The sequence below is a fragment of the Hippoglossus hippoglossus genome, chromosome 1, assembly GCF_009819705.1.
Source record: "Hippoglossus hippoglossus isolate fHipHip1 chromosome 1, fHipHip1.pri, whole genome shotgun sequence".
Classification (NCBI taxonomy): domain Eukaryota; kingdom Metazoa; phylum Chordata; class Actinopteri; order Pleuronectiformes; family Pleuronectidae; genus Hippoglossus; species Hippoglossus hippoglossus.
Genome location: NC_047151.1, coordinates 4,691,840 through 4,717,500, shown reverse-complemented (window position 1 = coordinate 4,717,500; position 25,661 = coordinate 4,691,840). Strand labels below are relative to the sequence as shown.

Sequence of the window (25,661 nt, the reverse complement as noted above, 5' to 3'; positions counted from 1 at the left end):
GTTGGGGGGCACCTCCCACCTGCTCCCTCCCAACCACAGTAGCATTCATCAGTTCTCTGTCTGTTCTACATGTAAGAGATTAATGATGGACGATAAATGAGCTAGTGGAAAGAGACAGAACATAAACTGGCTTTTCATTGTTTTGGTATGCTAATGGGATCAAAGCGGCGTGTTTTGTTAGCTAGCTCGAGGCGAGGAAGGGGAAACAAATATTATATATGTGGCTCTTCAAGTGTGGGAGGCTGTATATGAAGTATTAGCTGTAAAGACCTTACTGAGCAGCGGGTGTCTCCTGTGTAATCCTCTCCTGAGCGCAGGGCGGGCCGTGCCGGCCGGGCTGGATGTGGGACAACTTCGAAAAGCGCCGCTTAAGAATCCATCCGGAGCCTCTTCGCACCGAGGCAGGTTCACCCACGTCCCCGGGACCAGCCGCCAGGTCCCCGCTACACTGAGAGGTGCGCTCGATCAGGTTCCCCAGAGCAGGTGAGCGCGCGAGATGAAGGCGGTGTAAGTGACAATTCTCTCTCTCTCTCTCTCTCTCTCTCTCTCTCTCTCTCTCTCTCTCTCTCTCTCTCTCTCTCTCTCTCTCTCTCTCTCTCTCTCCTCAACACTATCCTCTGTCCTTCTCCCCCTCTCTCTGTCTGTCTGTCTGTCTCTCTCTCTCTCTCTCTCTCTCTCTCTCTCTCTCTCTCTCTCTCTCTCTCTCTCTCTCTCTCTCTCTCTCATTTCTATCCTCTATCTCCCTCCCTCTCCCTCTCTCTCAATTCTGTTCATTAAAATATGTTGCCAAATCCCAATTACAATAATAATATTAAAGCAACAATAATGTATGAAAATATAATCTAAAGAGAAATTACAAGGAATAACAGATTGAAAAAAAAACAGAAGGAGTTGAAGGTAAGTAACAATATATTACATGTCCACTGGTTTTTCTGTGGCAGGAAGTGACATATTGAGCTGCCAGCACTGCACATTCTTTGTTTCCCCTAGAATAAGGGGGTCATTTCTCCTCTTAGGAATTCTGGCATTTATTCTTGGGATTTTGTAAAGAATTCCTCTCTAATGTGTGTGTATTTTTGACACTGTGAGGAAGTGTAGTGTCTCTCTCCACAGCTCCCTCATCACAGTGAGAACACAGCCTATCCTCTCAGGGCGGATCTTTCAAAGAATGGTTTGACTGCTCTGAGGCTGGTTGGGGTGATGTCAGACGGGGAGAGGTTAGCCAGCCTCAAGACAAGTTTGCTGAGGGGACTCCTTTCTATGTTCAACTCCTGGTAGGCAAGGGCTTTATACTGGTAGCTCTCAGGAGTGCTCCTTCTAATATGGCTCCACAATTTGATGGCTCTTTTGTGTATATTTAGTAATGGATATAATAAAGTAATGGATATTGGTCTTATTCATGCAGTACTCGCAGAATACTTTTGCAGAACTCTGTATTTTTGTGTCAAAATGCCCCATACCTGGATTCCATCCTGGAAACTTTCTGTATCCATCTGCGCATCATCAGTTAACTTTTTATTACTGAAGTAGTCTACTGTAGGCAAGTACATGTCAGACAGACGGAAAGACATATCGATAGATAGATAGATAGATAGATAGATAGATAGATAGATAATAGATAGATAGATAGATAGATAGATAGATAGATAGATAGATAGATAGATAATAGATAATAGATAGATAGATAGATAGATAGATAGATAGATAGATAGATAGATACATAGATACATAGATACATAGATTGATAGACTGATCTCTGTCGCCTCCTATTGGGGTCAGTCAGTTATTGCGACATATTATCTTGCTTACAAACAAACAGACATGGTTGAAAACATAACCTCTTGTAGGAGTGACAAACCACCTATGGACTTTGCTTTATATTACCCACAACAGAAGACGTGCTACAGTACACTGACAGTTGGGGTTTTGTGGCAAATCAATGAGGTGGATTGCATCACTGGATATTTATAATTTCTTTGTAAAAATTACCATGTTCATTTGTCACGGATTAGCCATTTTTTAAAAACTATTTTGACTGTGTGGTCCCGAAAGATGATCCCAAAGTTTTATATCAAAGTATGTAATTATATCATTATGCAGTGTAAAAGTGTGTGCATCATGGTATAGTTTTTTTAATCTCTCTATCTTGCTCCTGCATGTGCAGATTGGACTACACAATGACAACACTGCACACAGAGAGTTGTGCATTAACCTTCTTTGTGTTCATTTTGTGCAGTGATTTGTTTTGATTGTGGTGATCAGTGGGTAAATAAAACAGGAAATCGACTGCTTCCTGGGGTCCGACTGTTTGTAGTTTTCACATTTTGGTCACAAGATGTCAGTGTTACACAACTTTGCTACTTCCTCTCTCTCTCTCTCTCTCTCTCTCTCTCTCTCTCTCTCTCTCTCTCTCTCTCTCTCTCTCTCTCTCTCTCTCTCATCCACACACACAAAGCTTTCACACATGTCCACCCTCCATGCTGCCTTAATTAATAATATCATAACCACACAGTCCACTTCCAGTTACTACTCAAGTCCCTTTATCCTCTCCAGGAAGCCCACACTGCAACGCACGTCTATTCTAATTTACCAGAGATTAGGGGAGGAACTCTTTTGTTGGTCTTACATCGGCCTCCCCCTGCCTTGCGTTACGGTCATTTTTATCTCTGTCCTTGGCCGTCAGCTGGTGCACAGAACTATTTTGGGTGGGTGTGAGGGGATTTTCTGGCCTGTTGATTTCACTGAGTCATAAGAATTGGCTTCGAGGAGGGAGACGGGCTGTGGTGGGAGAAGAAGCACATTCTAGTGCTAAAACGAGGGAGTTTTATCCACAGGGAGGGATGAATGCTTTAAATAAAGAGAAAATGAAACCATAAGCAATGATGTGTGAAGACCAAGAGGAGACAGGAGGCAGGTGTCAAAGGTTATTATGTTCCTGCTGACTTATTTAAACTTTTTTTTCCCACAACTTTAACTAAGCACACTGACCATAGCAGGAATTTCTCCTTTTTGACCAAGTGTTTCAGAGTTTCAAAGGAAAGTCCAACAAACTATCGTATTGACTATAGAACTGAGCGTATACACATTCTTATTGCTTCCTCTCCCCTTTCCTCTCTATATGGAGATGAAAAGATCTTTCATGTTGTTTCCTCTTGTTGCATTATTTATTGCCGTGTGGCGCTTTATTAGCTGGTTTCATCTCAGATTTCCAGGCTGTTTTTGGGAAGCCTTTGAAATGTGTTTCTGACTCCAAACAATCCTTTTCCCACTATCTTTTGCTTGCTCCAGTTGCTTCCTCTCTCGTGATAAAATAAAAAAAAACATCCCAGTTTTTCAAAGCAAACTGAGCTACCCTCTGAAGCCAAAATCCATTCAATGCTGTCCTAAGAAACGGAGATGCTCTTGTTTTGTGGCTGGCATGAAAAGAGAACAGAAGGTCTTCTATGTCATTAGCCTTATTAGCATCATTAGCACAGCATGGATCATCTTCAAATGACTGGCTTGGAGTTATTTGTGTAACCATAGATGCAACAAGAGCGCTATATTATATCCTGTGTTTGAGAAGACTGCATTTAGAATCTAGTGGGTGCGATTTGAAGAAAGCCGACATGTTTCAGATGCAACCACTAGATGGTGGAGCTACTCCTGCCTCAAAATGAGATGTGATGGGGAAGAAGAGTAGAAATACTGGAAGATATTAGAGATTTAATCTTATTAAATAAACCACATAACCCCATAATAAAACAAGTATGTTTCCATCAAGTACTGACAAACTTTTCCAATACATCTCCTCCAATATTTTTTAACATATACAGTTTATTCACTTGCCCTATATTTGTCCTGATGCATATATTCACAACAAAAGACAGAGAGAAGACATCTAATCCAGCAGCACAATAAAAATTGTAGTTATATATTTACCATTATAGTTGTCTGTCACAGACCTTGAATGATTTGAATGGACACAACTCATATATACTAATATATAAAAGACTGACCCCTGACTTGTACAAAACGACTTGATAACAAAATATCCTCACAGTGCCCACTGGTGGTATGTGCTATGCTGTAAAATTAAGTGTATTTAAATTAGAAAAACAGAACATAACAGGTTAAATTCATATAACTTTTGCAGTGGCAGACAGACTAAATGCTGGTGGTTTATAAATATAAGCCATTACATTGTGCAATCGAAAACACTCATCTAATGCACCTTGAGTGAATAAATGAATGAGACAGTGTCCTCTTATCTGAAAATGAATATAGACAGAGAAGGATGAAAAATCTCCATGGGCTCGTTAAGAGCTTAAAGTCTCAGCCTGCCTCTGAATCCGAGGGTCCATCACATCGGGTGGGAGCTGAGATGAAGGTAAAGGCAGAAAGAGGTTTTGGATAGCACGCAGACAATTGGTAGGGATTGAAACTTATGTAAACTTAATGGTTCAGCGTTTTTTCCCCTCCCTCCTTCTTCTTCTCAACATGGTTTCTTGCATCTTTATCAGGAAGCTCCAACCACTCCGCAGTTGATGGTGGATAAGCCCAGCAGGCCTGATTTGGTTTGAACTCGTCTTTTATTCTGTCCATTCCTCCCAGTACCCACACCTCCACCATGGCCCGGTTTCTCCTGGCAGGCCTTAATCTCTCTCCCTAATCGGCTGCAGACGTGAGGCTTTGCTATTCCCCACAGAGCTGCGTATGGGATATGGCCAAGATTTCAGAGCGAGTGCAGAGGTACCAAGCTCAACAATGGCAGAAGCATTGTCACGTTAGGGTTTTCAGAACCATATTTCTGTTTTGGGTGTTTTTTTTTCTTTTGAGATGAGGAGAAGGAGAATCTTGGGGTATGCCAGATCACGCATAAAGTCAGCAGATTGAATGTATGCTGAGTAACCTGCTGATCCCAGCATTTGAAAATACTCGGGTCCAGCATCAAACGTGGACCAGTACTTTGATTCTCTTCCTTGAGGTTCCTATTGTGAACCCAAGTCATAATAAACACACATAAACGGCTCTGTCTTTCATGTCAGCCTTATAAAAGAGGAATAAATATGTACAATCCACTTCAGCGCGGGCCTTTGTGGAGAGGAAGCAGCTGGAGATGGCATCGGGCCCTGGTATTGTTTGCCAGCAGCTCCCTAGTGGGACCACGGTGCCTCGCTGACGTCTCCTGGAGAAGCGGGCAGGACACGTCACCCACATGAAAGGGGCTGTCCTCAGTCACAGAGTGCTGCGATGGCCACTATGGGTCACTTCGTTGTCAGTGATCTGACCACACACTGGATAAACGCCTCCTCACTTCTTGAAGACATTTGTACGTGTCAGTGATTAATCTAATGGGACTAAGCGTGATCACATTACCTTTAATAATTTCTTTGGAATAACAGAGATCAAACAAGACTTCTTAAGTTAAGTGAGGATGAAAACAATTCATGTCTCCAAGGTTTACTCTGGACTCTTTGGATCATCTTGTGTGCAACTTGCAGTAGAATAGAAGGTTTCTGGGCCTGAGTATAGAACAGTGGTATTTTTCTATCTCCCTTTCTCTGCCCTGAGTTTTCTTGCTAATTCTGTCTCTCCCTTAGATGTTGTTCAGGCTATTTACAATTCCAACTTTTGGAATGAGTGTCCAACTCCCTTTCGTCTGGGATTAGATAGAAAGAGAGGGATGAGGGATAGGGGAGGGAGCGAGAGAGGGATTTTCGCACTTTCAGTACTGCTGAGGACAAACTTGAAAGGATTAGGGGAAAAAATACAGAATGTCTAGCAAGAAATAAAAGTACATGTCATTTGTTGTCTGCAACAAAGTGAGATCATTAGTGCTGTGAAGTCACCAGATACTGTCAGAGAAAAGCGTGGCCAAAGAATATTTACCGATACACAGAGCACGGCTTGGGTTCCAAGCCAGCTGGCAGCAGATCCTGAGACGCAGACAGAGAAAATGTAGAGGAGGCCAGCAACAGCGATACAGCTTGAACAAAGCAGAGGTATGTTTTATGTTAAAGCATATAAATGCTCAGAGGGAAATACGGTGCTCATTAGTGCAGAGGAAGCGTGTGAGGCATACATATTTTTCAGATGACTGTTTGGTCAAATCACCTAATCATTATCACCATTAAGATGCATTATGTTTTGAAATAAAAACTCGCTTTTGCTTTCCCTTCTTCAAAGAATTCTAAGCAGTGACCGTGCCACTGGAGGAAGGAGTCAGGTGCTTGAAAACCCTTTAGGCTAAAGTATGCTTGAAGTGTCGTCTGACCGCATCTGAGGGCAAACGTGTTTATGCATGTTCTCAATGGCCACCAACAAAAATGGGAGGAAAAGCCTCACAGAGGACACTTTTGGACTTTCTCCCAGGGTGTTGTTTTTGTCTATATACACAAAGCATGAAAGAATGAGATTAAAATGGTGAGTAGGCTTGATAAAATCATCCTAGAATCGTCCTCACCTCTGCCTCTGTGACCTCACAATGACTGTTTTGGTACATCACAAAAATTGTCAGACACAGGCCTCCCAAGGCCTGGAGGTGTGAGGGGGGAGAAGTTTCCAAAATTTTTGTAGTTCCCCAAAGCATGTTGTTTATTTTGCCTTCAAAATAAGAGCACGTTGTGATTTACAGATTAAGTTAAATATAAATACAGCTTTATCTCACCGATTTTAACTCCAGATTTTCGGCACTCATAGACCCAATGCACAAGAGCAGTATTGTCCAGAGTAAGGCGGTTATTTCCAGTGGAGAGTGGAGCTGCTAAAGAGTGCTTCAGTGGAGGTGTGCATCACTATGATTTTCCATCAGACTTTTAAGCCAAAACTCAACTAAATTAAACTCAGACCCCAAATATGCTGACCATCACAAGCACATTGAAGTTATATGGGCTTTCATTTCACTTAGAGGTAAGAAGAATGACGAAAAAGGTTAATTATATGTGTGTAACTCTATACTATGGTCCATTTTTAAATCTTACGGTTAACAAGAAGTATCAGACAACAATGAAATCTGGGGTTGAGAAGAAAAAAAAAAAAGGATATGATTTTGCTCATTTCAGTCGAATCTTTAGCTTTAGTTGTTAGGAATGGTAACAATGTCATTTTTTACCATGCTATCAGCCCACAAGAAGTAAAGTTACATGTTACTGAAGCTGACACAGTGAGTGGAATTAGCTGACTGATGATGTGGCTGCTGTGCATGCTCACAGTGCTCGAGTTGGACACAAAGTATTCTATAGGTGCAGAATGCCAACACATGCTGGCCTTATGTTCAAGAGACTGTCTGTCTTCGATGCACATTGTCAGACGCTTTCTCTATCACTCTCAGAAGAAAGAGAGACAGACAAAGAGAGAGAGAGGAACATTCATTTTCCTCTCCATCTGGTCAAGATCGAGCTGGCGTGCAGATGGTTACAGTAAATCACACGACTGTGAGAAAAACAGTTTCTTTACCAGCAGGAAAAAAACTGGAGCTGTAGAGACTCCTAGACTCCTGATTACCTGATTGTTACCTGAAATCTGACTTTGAGCTATAATTTTCACTAAAAGTGCAGATACAATATGTGTGGCCTCAAGAACTCTGTCTAATGTCTACTCATTGTCCATGACAATGCTTTCGTTTTTGCTGAATTTATAAATTCACCAAAGCAGAAATTACATACAATAATTTGCATCAAAAGATTAATTTGTACATTTATAAATTGTATTACTATCTGAGTTAATGTGAAACAAATGGGTTTAACTGCTATTGTGTTGACTCCAGTGCCACGCAGCACCATGTGAATAGATTAGTCATCAACAGGAAGCTGATACTAATGGCTCCCAAGTTGTGGTTTCTGAAGGACACATGTCGTGACAATTAACCAAAGCCTGGAGGAAGCGGGTTACTGGCAACACAATGCCCCAAAGTGGCCTGATATATGCCTGTCTGATAAACACTGTGGTCAGAGGAAAACCAAGTGTCAGCCGGATATTCTTTTGAAGTCTGTTTGTATTGTTTTTTTTGTAGATAAAAGAAACAGGTGCCTGTTTTGTCGGGAAACTGGAGGAATGTGAGCAAAGGAGCTGCCATTTTGTGTCATTATATCCTCTTTCATATTGTTTCTCATTCAATAAGGCACGTACAATATTTACAGGAAAGGCAAAGCTCCATTACCTGCTAGTGTTATGTTACCTTGAGGTAGTGGAGGTTAAAAAGACTGCTGGCCTTTGATGAAATGGAGCAACAGTTAAGACCCACAAACCAAGGGTCTTTGATCACTTAACCTGATCGTCTTATATTTAATAGCAAGGCCCAAGGAACAAGCATGGGAACCTACTGCACCTCCTTTGATGATCTGAACAGGGTTTATGTACATGTGCACCTCAGCAGAGGAAACATCACAATGTAACAGTACAAATCACTCAGGCAAGGCTGTCTGTGAATAGGTACACCCACAAATGGGGAAGTTCTCTTTAGATTTTGCTCTTTTAACAAAAATTTAGCTAAACTTTGGGAATGAAATATGAATTTTGAGCTAAAAAATGCAAATGGCAAACAGATGAAGCGCCGCTTCAGTCACAGATTTTGGGGAAAATCTCCAAGCTGACAGGATATGAAAAGGTTTCAATTGCTTTTCAATTTTTAAGGTAATACAAATTATTGAAGTAATAGTGACTAAATGATGAATCACGATTTAATATGGGAAGAATTCAAAGCAGCTAATACTTGATTTAAATAAATCTTTGTGAAGTAATCATTTAAAAATGAGTACCAAAATGTGACTTTACGTTGGGGAACAAGTCAGGTAAGTAATGGTGACCTCATGGGAAGTAATGATGAACACTGTATATGTCTTTAAATCTTTTAGTCTCAGTTGTTGTAGTTAAACATCTGATGATCATTCCCCTTCAATTTGCAAGAGAGCTAGCATTTAGAAGGTAAAAAACAGACAGGAGTTGGTGGAAACCAAACCAGAGCTAAAACTCTAATCATAAATCAATCCAAAAAAATTGTACAGTCCATATCCACACATCACAATTTGCCTCATAGGGCTTAACATCTGTCCTGAGAGATTTTATCACAAATTCATCTCTTCACACTTGGTGTTAGAATACATCCTGAGTGCATCTCTTGTGACCACTTGTGATTGGATATCATTATTCCGCTGTATAATAAACAAAGACCGATTGCTGTTTTTGCCCGTCTGAGAATCAGATGTGTCTGATGACAATGTGTTTGTGTGTGTGTCTGTATGAGAAGGGGCGATAGAGAGGGAGAGAGAGAGCAGAGCCAAGATGGGCTGAGAGAATCAAAACACTGCGTAGTTTTCCAATGAAACAAGATTTTCCTTTATTGAAAAAATTGAAAGAATCAACATGTGGTGTGGATGTCAGTGTTAATATTGTGGTGGTTGTCACAAGAAATTAGCGTATGGCCACTAGAAGTAGAAATGTAAAAATACTTTCTGTTTGTTGTGAAACTTCAGCAGGTCAGAGAATGTCAGCTAAGTAGGCGATCCTTTACATGTGGTCACCTGCATCCCAGAACCTTTGAAATATGGTCGAAATGATCAGATCTCAAATGCAACCTCACTCTTGGGTACTCAGAGTACTCAGAGCCGACCACTCGTGATCGATCACTCAGAAATGGATGTTGATAGCAGATCTGAACTGGGTCACAGATTCAGTTAGAGAATGATAATGTTGCTTCATGTTTCCTCAATGTTTTTCATGTTTTCTGTATCAACCTTATAAGGATATGTCAGTGTTGTGTTTATAAATATCAAATTTTATTCTGTCTTATTTTATTCAGATTTTCATTCTGTATAGTCTTTAGGCTCTAATACTTTTTAAGAAGTCAAGCAATAATGAGACTTTCATGCACACGGCATGAGTCTGCTTACAGCAGGGTAGTGAAAGGAGGCGGCTTAGAGGTTGGAAGTTTTGCAGCCTGTCGCCTTTTGCTTCATCTAAAAGCTCACTGAGGCTTCTCCTGTCTGTTCCATCCCTCCCTGTAATATTTTCAAACTCCTCCACTGTCAAAAAATGACCAAAATGACCGTCCATGGTTTTGTAGACATAATTTTGATGAATGATATCAGTAAGTGCTGAGCTTACTGACAAAAACTTTACATTTCATGTGACTACTTGGTAATAAAAGTGAATTTTTGTTTCTTCAGCTAAATGCCTCTAATGTAAAGCTACTGCAGTAGCAAATGTTTGGTTTAGCAACAACCTCAGAACCAAACGCGTGTCATCTGTTGACCATTCTGCAATTATATATTTATAGAGATACATTAGAAGCAATTTAAAAGACACATTTTCTTGGAATTTTTGTTGGAAAGTTCTCAATAAAACATCATTCGTTTTTTCCTCAGCGAGCCATAGGATGAGTCACTATTATGTTACCTGTAACCCGAGTTTAGTAAAATGTTTTCATCATTTCAAATAACAGAAAGATCATAAAGTGCATACCAGGTGGCCTGGACATGAATCTTATTTAGGGTTATTAGGGATATGAATTTGCAGGGGGCAAATATCCTGTCCTAAACAAAACAACTCCCTGTTTTGAATTCAATAACTAAAAATTCAAGTTATTTTTTGTTTACTTTTTAATGGATTGGTCATTGATTTTATGATTTTTCTATTTCAATTTTTCAGGATAAACCCCTTGAGATGAATCAACTAGTTTTTAAGGAGGTCTTCATATCCTCATATACAGTATAGTGATATATATCTGAGCTGAGATTGTGCTGATTTGCGTGAGACCTTATGACACGAAAAAAAACTTTATAATGCTGATCTTTAAGGAATGCAACAACAGAAAGGTCTCGTGCCTGGCTCCTAATGGAGATACTGGTTTAAAATGACTGACACGTTGCAAAATTAAAGCAACTGCTTTGGTTTTCAATTTTATTTTCCTATTGAAATGTTTATGTCCCACACAAGTGAAATACTTGTGTACAGATATCTGTCTGACAAATGGTCAATATGTCAGATTGTAGCCTCACATCACATTTTGAAGCTATATACAATGCTATATAAGGTGTTGTACAGCACATTTTAATTAAAGATATTTGTACACTTCATCACTTCTTAATTAAAATCTTTCTTTGAAATAGCAAATGCTGTGGACATAAACACATACACACACACGCTTTAACAGCAAACCGTACACATTTATAATAAGCACAGTACATCAAAGTGTTTTGACTTCACAGTGAAAGAAGTGAGGAGCAGCTCAGTGAAGCAACCCCATCACATTCATACAAAAGTATTTCACAAATATCTATCATTAAATCATTTCAGTAAGCAATGGCTTAAAAGTGGACTCTCTCTTCGGGCGTGTGCCAAAATTGCCAGATGGCCCCGTCTGGGTCTGGCTGCGGCTCTGCCTTTTTTTTTCTCCCACTAATATATGTTACATCTGATTCACTGACTCTGACCTACATGGCAGTGGGAGGAATGGAGGATAAATAAACCCTTTTTTCTTTATCTGAAACAGAGGGGAAAAACAGTCTGTGGCCAAGTTTAATGATGACGACAGTTTGTCTTTTTTGCCCAGAAAAAACAACCCCCTGTTTTAAGTGGCCTTTGATGTGACTCCTTTCTGACTTGTACCATTAAATATAACACTGGCTACAACTTGGCATAAAGTCGTTTCTTTTCACTCTTTTTTCCTGCTAACACTGTGTTGTGTTTAGTGTGATAAACTTCCATCAAAGTGCGTATGCTGATCCATCAGACATCTTATATAATCTGTGCTGCTCATTATTACTGTAATTTACTCTTTTCTAAAGAGATCAGCTCCTTCTTGTGGTCATTATTATTCCATTACAGTTAAACAGATTCCTAAGATGGCTGTTTGGGTGGGTACAGCAGATGAAAAGGTTTGCCTTGAGCAAAGAGAGGCAGACGGAGTTAGAAAGAGAGGCTTTGTATGAAGGCTTTGACTTCTCGTTTTTTGTTTCTTCTTTTCCTACTGCAGAGCCGACTTCTAAAGGCTGCAGTTGCACAACCAACACTTTATTTTCATCTCATTCTTCACACTACGTGTCATACATGTAACATCGCTTCAACCCACATATCAGCTTCCAGAGGCCAAAGTTTCCGGCCCCTCTTGTAAGATACATGCACGCTGACAGTGTTTTTATTATGTTTCATAACACACTCCTGCTAAATGTAATGTGGGTGTGTTTTTTTCTCTATATCACACCTTTGATGGACTGGCTATCTGTCCATGGTGCCTGCCACCAATGTCCACCTCCTTTCAAATGTCTTCAGATTCAGAATCATCCTCAATAACAAGCCGCCAGTAGAATTATTTGTGAATCAAGTGGTTCATTTTGTGGAAATTATCAACACCTGAACCTCTAATGGAAATTTAAAGCTGCTATGATTAATGTTTTTATATCAACAATGGATCAAAAGATTGTCGGTGTACGTGCTGACTATTAGATCAGCCGACTCTGCAGCTCCCCTCTGCTCTGCATTGTCCTTCAGCTCATTGTTTTGCTCATTCAGCAGCTATACGGCCAGATATTTCCCGTAGCAATATGAAGGAGGAGAGTGAATATTAGACTTTCATTCACCAGGTGGCCAGACACGTGACTCCAAATGAATGCTGACGTTGCTTTGTATCTGCTGTAAACTGTTGTGTAAACTGTTTGTCAACAAGCTTCACTTATCAAATTAAAAGCTGATGATATGTTCTACTGCCCCCAAGTGGCCAAGAAAAACTGAAAAGTAATTTCAGGTTTAAATGTTGTAAAATCTGTTGGTACTGTAAATGTAAAAGAATGTGTTCTTGAATAGTTTTAAATATTGCTATTTCTTGATGTGCTCTGTCACACGTGACATATGTTGCACTTCTGTCCGTCCTGAGAGGGACACTCGCCTCTGACTCTCTCTGAGGTTTTGTGTTATTTCCCTGTTTCTGAGTAGTTTTTCGTCACCCTTGTCGAGGATTAAGGAGCAAAGTATGTTACACCTCTGAGGCAAATTGTGATTTGTGAATATGGACTATCCATAAAAAAGGATTAATTGATTGATTGAAGTACAACCTACTCTTTAAACGTTGATGATTTCAGGTGTGGTATGAAAACAAATCAACTTTTGCAGCAAATATACAGTATTTCTATCCATTTGTTGGAATATTTTCAACAAGGATTAATGCCCCACTGAGTTTACATTTGGGAATAAAATTTTGAAAATCTGGAATAATAAACACCTCATTTGTTTTTAGTTTAAGGCAAGTCACAGCACAGTGTGGCGTGATTGTGCAAATAGCCTCCATGTAAAACTGGGCACGCTTACAAAGTGCCATTGTGGGATCTTTAAAGAGTTGCCCAACATTAAAGCGGAGGTAGTGGTAGCAGGTGGTGTGCTGGAGGAAGAGGATCTCCCTGTGGTCTCATTCAGGCCTGAGAGAGAGGACTGAGACAGGTGGTCAACCTCTTTAATGTTCCTAGGCTTTTAATCTGTGCATGTGGCTGTAAAACAGGGAGCACTGTATGTTGACCAAGAACTCTTTACTGGCAGACCTGTGATACAGTTTGTGCTGCTGCTGCTGGCCGTTTCATGTGGGTCCACCCTGCATTTGTCCTCAGACGCAGGACTTTGTGCATGGCATAGCTACTTAATCCACCGCTGACATGTGTATTGCTCTCTGTGTTTTTGACACGCAGTGTTGTTCAAGCACTGACACAGTCTTTGTCACCTGTCCATGACAACTGGCAGTTTGCTTATAACAATTTCTTTGTTCCCATTTGTTCTCAGGTTATTCTTGAACAGTCCCGAATAATGTTATTAGGAAAGATGAAAGAATAGTTTGTGTAATCCCGGGTATCAGACGCTATTTCAACAAACACAAAGAACATGAAAGTGGAGCTCTAATAGTTAAGATGCCTCAGTTTAGACATGTTTCCATCGTACTTGAGTGTGACCAAGTCAGAGCCATTAGGCCAAAGTGTAAAGAGAGTCATTGGCTTTCAAATGTGAACCAATTGTCTTGTGTTATGGAAACAAGCAGGTGCATTATGAGAGCTTTAAAGCACAGCAGTATCACTTTGCATAGGGGCTGCCCCTTGTTACCACTTCTGTTTGATGGATTGCATCATTATCCTTACTCTGTTTTCCTGTGTGTGCAAACAGGAGGAACTTTCAATATGACCGTTTTGGGTTTCATGTTCCCAGGTCCTGAGTGCCACAGAAAGAAAGGAGGATTTTGTTTTGGTCTGGAATTGTTGAGACTCATTTGTAATGGGTTACCGATTTGTTTGATTTTGGCAGAGATCCGTTTAAAAACTGATGAATGGTGTCAGGTTCCCAAGAGCAAATTAATCACTTGAGCCTGGGTACACTGATTTAAGGACACTGTATATCAGATAGAGCTTCAGACGGACATTGAAACAGTGAAAATGCCCTCGAGCGAAAGAGGACAGCTTTAAATTGTTCAACCAAAAGTCAAAATTCTTGACATACTAAGTGTTTAACCACTTGCATCAACCATCAGGAAGTTTCAGCGGCCCTCAACTCATTTAGCTATAACTAAATGGTGAATGGACTTTAAACTACAAGCCACATTCATAGAGTGCTAACATATGCTGCACTTTTTCTATCACACACCATTCACACCGTCCCGGCACAGTTGTCAGGGGCAATTTGGGGTTCAGTATGTTGCAAGGTAAGAAACTGCATGTGGACTGGAGTAACCACAGATTGAAATGGGGAATCTTACAAATCCCACAATTCAGCTCAGTAGAATCTTTCCTTAGATGATTTGTGTGTGGCAAACATCCACAAACTCAATACCTGTAATTTGTACAATCTATATATTACAGCTGTAATGACCCTGATGTCATGTCAGATTTGACGATGATCCTCCAGAGCCACAGAAAACATGACATTGTTTTCACATCGTCAGTGCTACTCCTCATGGAGTAAAGTGATCTTATAATTGGTGGACTTCCCCTTGGACTCAAAACCAGAAATTTTCCCAGCTAAAACATTTCAAAGCAGGACATGAGTTAAGAGCCTCTATAACCTCTTAGCTTGGCGACAGGGAGAAAACCCACAGTTCAAACTCGTGAGTCTGTGACTGAAGCACCACTTCCAACTTCCGACTGTCCCCTTCACACAAGGAAAAATGCTCTGGCTCTTTTCATTAGCGCCTGTTTGTTCATCCTTGGTAATGATCTCATAAGGGGCTTTTTAGTCGAACATGGTGCTCTGTGATTGAATGGTTTTATGTGGAGTCAAAGCACTCAGGTTTGCACAGCGGGGTGCCACTTCAGATCACTCAGCACAAATCCCTGTGGAGCTCTGGGGGAAAAAAAACATCGATTGCTGCTCAGCCTCCCTCTTCCTTTTTTCCCTCTTCTACCCCCAATTTTTTTCCCTCTTGCTAAATAATCCACTTTAACCGCCCCACTCAGTTTCCTCTCTGCCTCCCCCTGAAACTAGTGATTAAGTGCTTAACCAGTTTACACACAAAAAGAGATGTGTTTGAAATGCAAACAAAAAAACACCTGGGATTTTTAAGGTTGGGTATATTGTCTTATGAGTTGCTGTGGTAGTATTTAGTTCCAATTTACTGTCAGTATGTACATGTAAAGGGTTGTTGGCAGCGTTTATTGTATCTTCCCATGTTTAGCACTGTTTAGCACTGTTTTAGCCAACAATTTCTTGGCATTCCACATAACGTCTATCATAAATTAGTTATATATAGTCAGTTACACAGGGTGAATAGTTTAGCTTATTTTAAGATGCGTGACATTTTCACCTGCAGGAAGAATGAAGCTGCAATGATGTGAATCATACCTGATAGTAGGTATTTATATATGTGTAGCTCACAGCTCCTAATGCTGCAAGTAGTTGTGGCAATGTAGTTAGTTATCAAGTATATGTAGTGAGAATCATGAGAAATACTACACAAGAATCAGAGAGCATAGGGTCAAACCCAAGGTGGAAAGGCTATTTGTAAGTAAAAACATGAGATAAAAACATTTGGTGTTACCTTTTCTTATGAGAAATGGAAATAAAGAATAAAGTAACATAAAATGAATGGCCATACTGTGTATTTACATGTGCATTAAGGTTTGTCAAGCCACATACAAAGCATGTTGTATTTTTGTATTTGTCTTGCGAAATCCAAAGGAAGTAGTTCTGTAGCTTAAAACTCAAACAGAGAGCGGAAACTGAAAATAGTTATAAAGGTTACGAAATCAAAATAAGAAACATTACAACACATATCAGTACAACATAACAATTGTGCACACAAACAGTGTATGTTCCAGTAGCAGACAATCCTTTGTGTCTGAAAAGGGTATGTCGTCTATAACCTGCTCACTGTATACGTGTGTTCTGATCTAATAGAGCACTTTTGTTTTAGTAAATATTTGCTACATTATATCAAGTACTGTGTGTGTGTGTTTTCAAGTTAATAAAGCTAGCATGTCAGCACAAAGTTTATTTGCACAGACCAACATCATTATTATTCACCTGCAGATGTGTTTCTGGTCAGTTGGAAAATGTAAGTTTATTAATTATTCTTCTTTTAGCTCCGTTTTCGGTCCCCATCAACTCCTGAGGGAGAAATCCTGCTCTACACCACATGTATGCTGCTATAGCTCTGTACAGCATGTTATTAGTTAGTCAGTGTGCTGTTTAGTGATAGGCAGGTAGTGCACAGTGCACTGGAACTTTTGTTGAAAACAGCTGCCGACATTATAATCAACACTGAGGAGTGTGAACCAAAACAATGACGATAGCAGATTCAGGGGATATTTCTCAATGGGTTTCACACCTCTCACAAAACAAATGGTTATTTGATTAATTCTTGTAAGTCACTTTTTCTGAAAATCAAGTTTGAACGAATTTGACAGACAATTTGTTCGAATTTATTACAATACATCACAAGTCAGGTGAGGACTTGATGTTGCTCTGCTTGTCTTTGGTGCCATCTCTCCTGCCTCACTTACACTCGAATTTTGAATAAAAATGTGTTGATATATACATATTGATCAGAGCAGCTTTAAAGGCACAGACCAATTGTTAAACATCATACTGATGCTAACCTCATATCTTACACAGGAAGAAGGGAGGATGGAAAATTATATTGCAGGGTGGTATTTTGGAAATAAACCATCTGTTGACATGTCTCATTAACGCACACAAACACACACACACACGATTTAGATAGTATCTCCATTGGTCTGTCAGAGTGCCATCTGCAGGGTTCAGCCAAGGCCTGTGACATCACTTCCTCTCACACATGCAGGAGCTGGTGGGAAATTGTACCACCATGACATCATGTAATGGTTCCAACATGTGGTGAGACGATTTGTATCCAACCACCAGCGGATGCTGAAATGCAAACTCAACTTTACAACAAAGTCAGTCTCTCGGTTCACCTTAACCACCTCAACCACCTCAACCACTGTGGCATCAGTCCTGATTGAGCTCACATTCATCTGGACTTAGATTTCATGTTTTGACCAGACCTGGCCTTGAAATGAAGCCTTTCTAAGTAACAGTGCGCAACAGGCTGATTAGAGTCCATTTCCGACGTAACTTTTAAGTTGAAACTGCACATTAATCCCCTTTTTAATGATGTCACAGTGACCTCCGCTCTCTCAGTCTCTGTTGTTATTATCATATTGCTCAAAGCCTTGGTCCAATAACTCAATATGACTCCTCAAAGTCTTTCATCCTGCCTAAGGATCTTCACACATCTTGCATCCATCATCTGTCCCTCCCACACACGATACACTCCTCCTCTGTTCTCACGTTAATCTAACTGTTCCTCCCTCACTCATTTCCACTCTCGTCCAAGCATTTACTCATGTGAGATCCCCCCCCCTCTGCTTTCTCAGACATAGTACACCAGGAACCACTGAGAACAGCCAGTTGTGTGCACGAGCTGCATTTGTCTTGGCACACACTCTGGGTTCTAATATTGCCACTTCAGATTAAGTGTACTAGATGACTGTTGAAGGGGGCTTCCTTCTCATGAGGCTGCAGTAAAAGATCAGAGGGTGTGGGAGGAGATGTCCACTAATCCATCTACTTATGATTCTTACTGCTTTGTTCCATTAACTTAAACCACCAGTCACCCAAAATGACTTGTGAAAGCAATTCAGTGTACACGACACATTTTTGGAGCATCTGTGGATAAAGCACTTTCAAACACAGACAGTCGACTCTCCCTCACAATCCGGAAATAAGAGAAAAACCGATGATAATGCAGGAAACCGTCCAAAACTTCCCAAGTTTTTGGCCAACTCAAACTGTTTATGAGCTGAACTCTCCCCTCTTGTATTTGACTCACACACACACTCTGTCAAAGAGGGTAATAGTTCTGCCACTCGTAATGAACTTCAGAGGAAGCAAGCCCAAATATGTAAGCTGGTGTTTGTGCATGTGTGGGTGTGTGTACGCTGCTGTGCAAATGGGATGTCCTTTGATGTAGCACTGCTCGGATCCTCTGGTAGTTGTAACCGTTCCCAGGCTGTCTGAGCCCGTCCTTTTCTCTTGCAAGGGCAGGACACAGAGAGGGAGAGAGAGATGAGAAAATGAGTGTGCGAACATCTATTTGGTTGATGCTGTGAGAAGAAACCAAGCTAAAGAGACAAGTTTTCCTAAATACCTCTTGTGTGTTCCTCTGTGTGTGTTTGTGTCAAGTAACGTCTGCATTCATCCACATGTATAAATTACACTGTGTGACATGTAACCAATCAGACAAACAAAGCAGTTTGCAGTATTAAATCCATGCAAGATCCCATGATCCTTCAGTGTAGCAGGTCACTTTTTCCATTGGGTAGTTTGCATGTTAATTTCAGTGGATGATTGATGAGTAACTATTAAGTATCTGGTTCTGGGTCCAAATTAAATGTCTATGGGTCCATGTGATGGGAGTTTGTCTCTATGTATCTGTCTCTATGTGTCTCAATTCAGGGGCTACGTCACAATGGTACGACTAGACTGTCCCATTTTGAAGGCTTCTCCAAATGTGGCTGACAAATGCATCCGCCCATCCCAGAAGAATGAAGGCTCTAACGGGTGGATCCTTCTCGGGCCCAGGATTCTTTGCGCTTCTGTGACAAACTATTTTTTAAAGAGTTAATGGTGCCGGCAAGTGACAAGACTTCCAATGCTTGAGTATCAAGCTTCAGCTCAACTGAACAGCTAACGGTGCTAACGGTGCTCATGTTAAAACAACAACCAAAGGGCATTTAAACTTTCTTATCGTATCCAACCTGCAGCTGTGTTGCTAGGCGACAGCAATTAGGGTGGGACAAGCTGGTGACAGTGATCTCAGAAATCTTCTGTAGACCAGATCGTCTCATTTTTGGTTTGGCCCTCATGGTCAATGCGGCTCACGAAAACAACCTCCTTCATGGGCAATGTAACCTGCATCGTCTGAAGGAGGCAACCCCTGGAGTGGGAGAAAGCTTATGTCATTGTACTGTGAATCTGAACCTGTACCTCAGTTAGTCAGTATCTCAACAGGAGACTTGTTTTGGATTCTATTTTATATATACATTATTAACTCCTTGTTCAACCCCCAACCTTTTCTTTTTGGGCAATTATAATCGTGGTATATTAGATCAGTATGGAAAAACCCAGCATTCGTGTGTTCTTTGTCATATTAGCAACACAATTTTCTGCAGTGAGCAGAATCGATTTTGAAGTCACTTTATCTCAGACATTGTCATTTTATTCAAAAATGATTTTTTTAGCCTTCATGATTTTATAAATGTATCAAGCAAACTGAAGACTGTGTTCCTCTTTCATTCCTGTTAAAGTTGCTCAGTGCACAAATACTGCCAGGCTGACATCATGCTGATGTTTACATAGACAAATATAATTACTCAATTAACTGGTAAAATCATTGATTCATATGATAATACTATTTTTTTGTTGGCAGTCATGGCTTAACTTGTAATATTATGATATTTTTGGTCTGTGGAAATCTCTCGGCCTGTACTTCTGACTGTGGCCACTGCTCTAGAATCACAGCCCAGCTCCAAACCTGGGGGCTTGCTTTATAGTCCTGTATAAATCACTTCCTCTGAGGTCAAAGACCACGTATTTTTTCCTCCTCACACCTTTCCTGCTGTCTATCTAAAACAGCGCCTTTGGAAACATCCAAGCTGCTCCTCCTGCGTCTGGGATGTGCTTTTAACATTCCAGATAAAGCTTGTTTTACAGTGTGTGTGTGTGTGTGTGTGTGTGTGTGTGTGTGTGTGTGTGTGTGTGTGTGTGTGTGTGTGTGTGTGTGTGTGTGTGTGCGCGTGTGTGTGTGTGTGATTGAAGCAACCTGCAGGTGGAGGAACATCCAGTAACCTACAGTATCTCCAGCCTTCAAATACCCCCTTTATGTTCCACCGCCAGATGTGGAGAGAAGCGGTGAGAGATTGTGGCAAAGAGCCAGAAGGAATTGTATCAGAAAGCTGCTTTAGCAGGTCATCATGTGTTTTCACTCGCTCCTCCTTTCTGTCTCTCCATAATTTTACTTTTGCTTAAAATTTCATAACCATCACTGCAGCTCTTAAGTATGAGGAGATGGACTGATTGATGAGAGAGGGATCATCATTGTTAACCAAGTTATAAAGACCTCTCCATCTAGATAAGACATTACAGTAACATTGTGTTTTAATGCCCTGTCCATATTCTTCTCCCTTGGCCCAACCCTTGGATATGAAGGGCCATTCGCTGGGAGTGTCCCCTCCAAACGAAGCCACACTGGGAAATTTCCCCAAGGAATTGGGACACCGCTGACTACGTCATCAGCAGCCAACCAACATCATTACAGTGACAAACAATATCAACCAACATTATAACAGATACACTTCCGACAACTGCATGACAGATCTATTGATCAATACAAAGTCAGTCAGCGTGTCTACATCGGGTATATCATGGTAACGTTAGTCCTGACCATAGAAACTTCTGCCCGCACTGAAAACGTTATAACATGAGTGGGGACGTTTTTTTCTAACTTCATATATGGGACACTGTAGTAATGAACCTTACTCATCACTCTCATAGATAGATAGATAGATAGATAGATAGATAGATAGATAGATAGATAGATAGATAGATAGATAGATAGATAGATAGATAGATAGATAGATAGATAGATAGATAGATGGATAGAGATAGAGAGAGCAACATGGTAGCGGGAATAGATGAAGAAGAAGAAGATGAAGAGGAAGAAGTTAAGTGAAAAAAATCTTAACAGAAGTAAAGAAATGTTATTAATTTAAAAGCAGGGCATGAATGACATTTCATTTGAAACAGTGGTGCTCTGATGATCAGCTGGGCTGTTTTACTTTATACTATCTATCAATTATCACAGAACCAAAATGACATTTATTTATTACAGTGGGCACTTGTTTTCTTACCAAATTATGAATGAACAACAATGGCCACTGCAAATTGAGAGTCATTAACTCGACATGTCAGTTGAAGTGTCTGCCTAAACTCGCCCTCTAGAGGTGAATAGCTGGAACAACAGCAGAGGATTGAGGAGCAAATCAACAACATTCAAGATTTATCTTTTTTTTTTCACCCTCATACCTTCGGTTTGGGATTTGGGCAAAGTCATCTCAGATCTCATCTTATCTTAGAGGCAACACATCTCAGAGATGTCAGGAACATTTACACAGCAGATGGACGAAGATGTGTGAGCACCCTCCATCAAGTTTAGTCAAAGACATGGTGGAGAGATCCAGCCCGACAAGGGCAACACATTAAGGCTAAACGAAGGCATTAGTTCAGCCTGAACGCTGCTGTCTATCAGTCGCTCACATTTCAAAGCTTGTAATTTATAAAGGTATGAAATGTTTCCCCCAAAGCTTTACTGCTTGAAGGATGACGCTCTCAGGAAGAGAGTTCCCTCAGGGATCCTTTATATCTGCTATCTCACACATACCACGACGTACATACGTGTTCTAACATATGCTTATTTTTATGCTCATGCATGCACACACACACACACACATACGTATCTTTGCATGGAACATCTGCTAAACTATATTCTTCACCCCTCCACCTGAGCACGAGTAATATTTCCTCTATTGATCCCCCATTAAGGCTCAACAATTTTCCCCAGAACAGATGTCAGGCGAGCATCACACAGGCTGATGTTTTTAATAAAAATGTAATAAGGAGAAAGAAGTGTTGGAGGAGGAGGAGGAGGAGGAGGAGGAAGAAAGGACACTCTTCTTATAGAGGAGAAACCTGAAGGTAGGTGCGTCAGTGCATGTGTGTGTTTGTGTCTTACTTGGCAGCCCTTTTCACAAGTTTCGCCTCTACTGATGTGGTTGGCGAGAAACTTTTTTTAAAAGCGCATTCAAAGAATCTCTGATGTTACAAGACGAAACACCCACATGTGTTTGTGTGTGAGTGTGTGTGCGTGCCAGAGAGTGAGCTCAGATTGACTTGACTCTTTCACTTCAATCACATCTTTGTAGGTCTAGTTGTGGATCCTATAAGCAAAGCGCAGGAGGAAAGGTTGCGTAGCAGAGCTTCAATGGTTTCTTTGGCTGCGCTATGAGGGATCTATAGCACCGGCAACCTGACTGGCAGGCAGATGGGTGAGGACGAAATGATAAAATATCAGATAAGAATCTGTCAAAATTCAAAAATGCATCAGTCAATAATCCATGTTTTTGGCCAAGCACCTGAGCGAGCGCTCTGAGAATGAGTTTTGAGAGACAGACTGACAAAGAAGATGAGACAAAGAGAGATCAAGGAAAGTGGGTTATAAAGAAAGAAGAAAAGGGAGGCACTGATTTGATAGAAAGGCAGACGGACAGAAAGTGTTTTAAAAGATGCATTGAGCAAAAGGTCTGCCATTACTCTCTGAAAGGATATAAATCTCAGATAGAAGAAGGAGATGGTGAAAATCCCAAATGCTCCCTGAGCTCCTCCCGCTTCCTCCTTCGCTGATGTATTTACTCGCCTGACAAATACATGTGTCGGCCCATCGACGAATTGAAAAAGATGTGTGTATAAATAATAAATCTATGGCAGCTGTACATTTTTAATTGATTCTTCCCAAGTACAAACAGCATGGAGATTGTGAGGCTTCACATGCTCCCTCTGGGAACCGGTTTGATTTTCTTTTATCCACTAATATATTTATTACTATTGAAGCTGGAATAAAAACGGGAGGGAAAAGGGATGTGATGAATATTTGACAAGGAGAGTTTGTGACGTGCAATATGTCAGTGAGGTTTCCTCACAGTCAGTTTCATCCTGCTGTGCTTGTTTCACTCGTCCTTTCAGGAGTTGCTGCTCTGTTCCACATCATCTTTGATAATTATAGATTTGTATCATCAGTGTTACTGTGCATTATTCTTCTCTCCTATTGTGCTTCCACTTCCACAGACCTTATCTACATCCTACACTCCTGTCCAAACTTTTAAAGGCTCAATGAATGAATTCATTAAAGGGCCCATATTGTGTAAAATAAATTTTCTGGGCTTTTACTATCTGTAATGACTTGTAGGGGGTCAGTAGGGACCCTGAAAGTATGAAAACAGTCACTCCGCAGACTTTTTCACTCAGTGCATTCTAAGAAATATGTTATTGAAACGTCTTGTTTCGTACTTCCTGTCCGTATGATGTCATTCGGGATCGCACTCCTCTCTCAGTCCCACCCAGCCGGTACCAGTCCAGCCTCCCAACCCACCACCCCCGCTCCCCAACACCTCCACCACCACCACACCGAACGCGACACCAAGCAGACATGTTATCAGCTAAGCTCAGCTAGCAGCTTGTTAGCTACCACAGGCTAACCACAACAAACAACACTGAAGAAACACTGCAGCATGGAGGGATGCAAGGAAGAGAATGTGTCCGTGCACATTCCTCCTAAGAACATTACTGTTCACGACCAGCGGTTACGCTTTCACACTTGGACAACACAGCAACAAATCCTCGGCAAATCCACTGCAGAGATCAACGTGATCATGTTTACTTCACCCCGACACCATCATCAGCTTTTACAACCACTATCTCTCTTGACATATTCGTTGGTGTCGTTGGTGTCGTTGGTGTGCCATTTTTCACTGAGATATTTGTTTCCCTTAGTTTTTTTCATTAAATTGTTATATGCTATGAATAATGGTGTTTCTGTCAGATAACTCACATTTGAAAAATGTTTTTTGCAGCAGCACATAGTTAGTGTTTGGCTCTGAACACCCCAAATATGATTACATACTGTAGATATGATGTGATTGATGAGCAGATATGTATAACCCCCTGTCGGAGCCTACAGGTGTATGCTGGGGTGATGGAGGGGCTGAATCGACCGGCAGCGACCTGACGCTGCAGCAGCAGGGGGGCAAGCAAAGGGAGTGATGGGAAATTTTTGCAGTTTAAGTAGACCGCCAAAAATTGGGAGGTTGTGTATTACAGAGGATTGAGAGTGAGGCACGTCACATGATTGGAGCCGTGCAGTTCAAGTTTTCTGAACTAGCTAGCAAGCATCGCTCCATAAGTTAAAACTGTTGAAACTAAAGGACAACTTTAGGCTATAGGCCTAAGTACCTGCTGAGAACTGCACTCGGTGTCGCAATATCAAGCTATATAAATCAAAACCCCCCTCCACTACATGAAGAAATAACAGGAGAATAAAGAAGCATAAAAAACACAAATTTCGCTCTATTAATTTTCTGGGTAACTTTCTCTCAGCAAACAAGCTCAAAAAGTCCTTTCTGCTTTACATGCTCAGCAACACACAGCGGACATGGTTAACAATTACCGGGTGCACATAGTGGAGCCAAAGAGCCAGATATCTTCTCCTGGAGCAGGTGGAGACCAAAAACAGAGCTAAACCCAGAGTGAGCATTGACATTTTGGCACAAACGCATCTGAATATAATACTGTTGCTCTGTGACAGCTGGATAAGAAAAAAATCATGCTAACATGTTTTCCATCAACTTCGGTGTTATGTATTAATATCAGTGTTGTGTTTACAGCTTGTTTCTGCTGCTTCCATGTGGCCAAAATATACAGTTATTACAATCAATCCCAAATGAATGGGCTTCTTGCTAGACCACATCGTTGTGCACTAAAGTTAAGATGTAAAATTAAGTGCAACATAGTATTAGTAGATACCACTACAACCATTGGAAGTAGCCTCAGCCAATCACAAAGCTATGTATAGAAAAGAAGAAATGTTTTAAGTAAAACGAGCACAACTCTGGTTTTCATGCCTTGCAACACTCTCTTGAGGATACTTGGCTGTCAGTATCAACTTTTACCCACTAACATCCCAGTGCTGCTGGTTTCTGTGGTGGTTAGAAGTCTTTCTGGGTAATGAGAGATTTCACCACTGGAAGTAAGAATATTAAATGAACAGTTGAAAAAAACTCACAAATACTGTGCAATAGCTCCAATTGGTTAAAAACAACACAATAAGTGTTTGTGGCATGAATTTAAATTAAAATTTGCACAGATTACAACATGATGCAACTAATATTGCATAAAGAAATTTCTTATCTGAATATTTAGACAAATACAAGGAGTCATGTGAGTTATATAATTTTACAAAATACGTTTATGTATTTTTTCACAGGTTATTCTCTTCCACTAATCTCTGTCTACTTTAAATGGATATTGGGTTTATTGACTTCATTTGTGTGCAGTTAATTATCTCCATATTGCTGAACAGATGGTGC

General features: G+C 40.6%; 1 protein-coding gene and 1 long non-coding RNA gene across 4 annotated transcripts in view; one reads left to right on the top strand and one right to left on the bottom strand.

Annotated features, from left to right (window-relative positions):
• The window catches only part of LOC117760665 (FERM and PDZ domain-containing protein 1), a 44,228-nt gene extending 43,666 nt beyond the window's left edge, over positions 1-562 (bottom strand). For 2 of the 3 annotated variants that reach the window (XM_034583865.1, XM_034583883.1), the window contains exon 1: positions 271-562. The gene's annotated coding sequence lies outside the window, so the exon portion shown is untranslated. The remainder of the gene's footprint in view (positions 1-270) is intronic. The other variant, XM_034583873.1, reaches the window with a different exon arrangement.
• Positions 407-19,172, top strand: LOC117760695. The gene is made up of 2 exons (XR_004613708.1): positions 407-483; positions 18,922-19,172. It is a non-coding gene; the product is annotated as an uncharacterized LOC117760695 (long non-coding RNA).
• Positions 19,173-25,661: the final 6,489 nt, after the last annotated feature.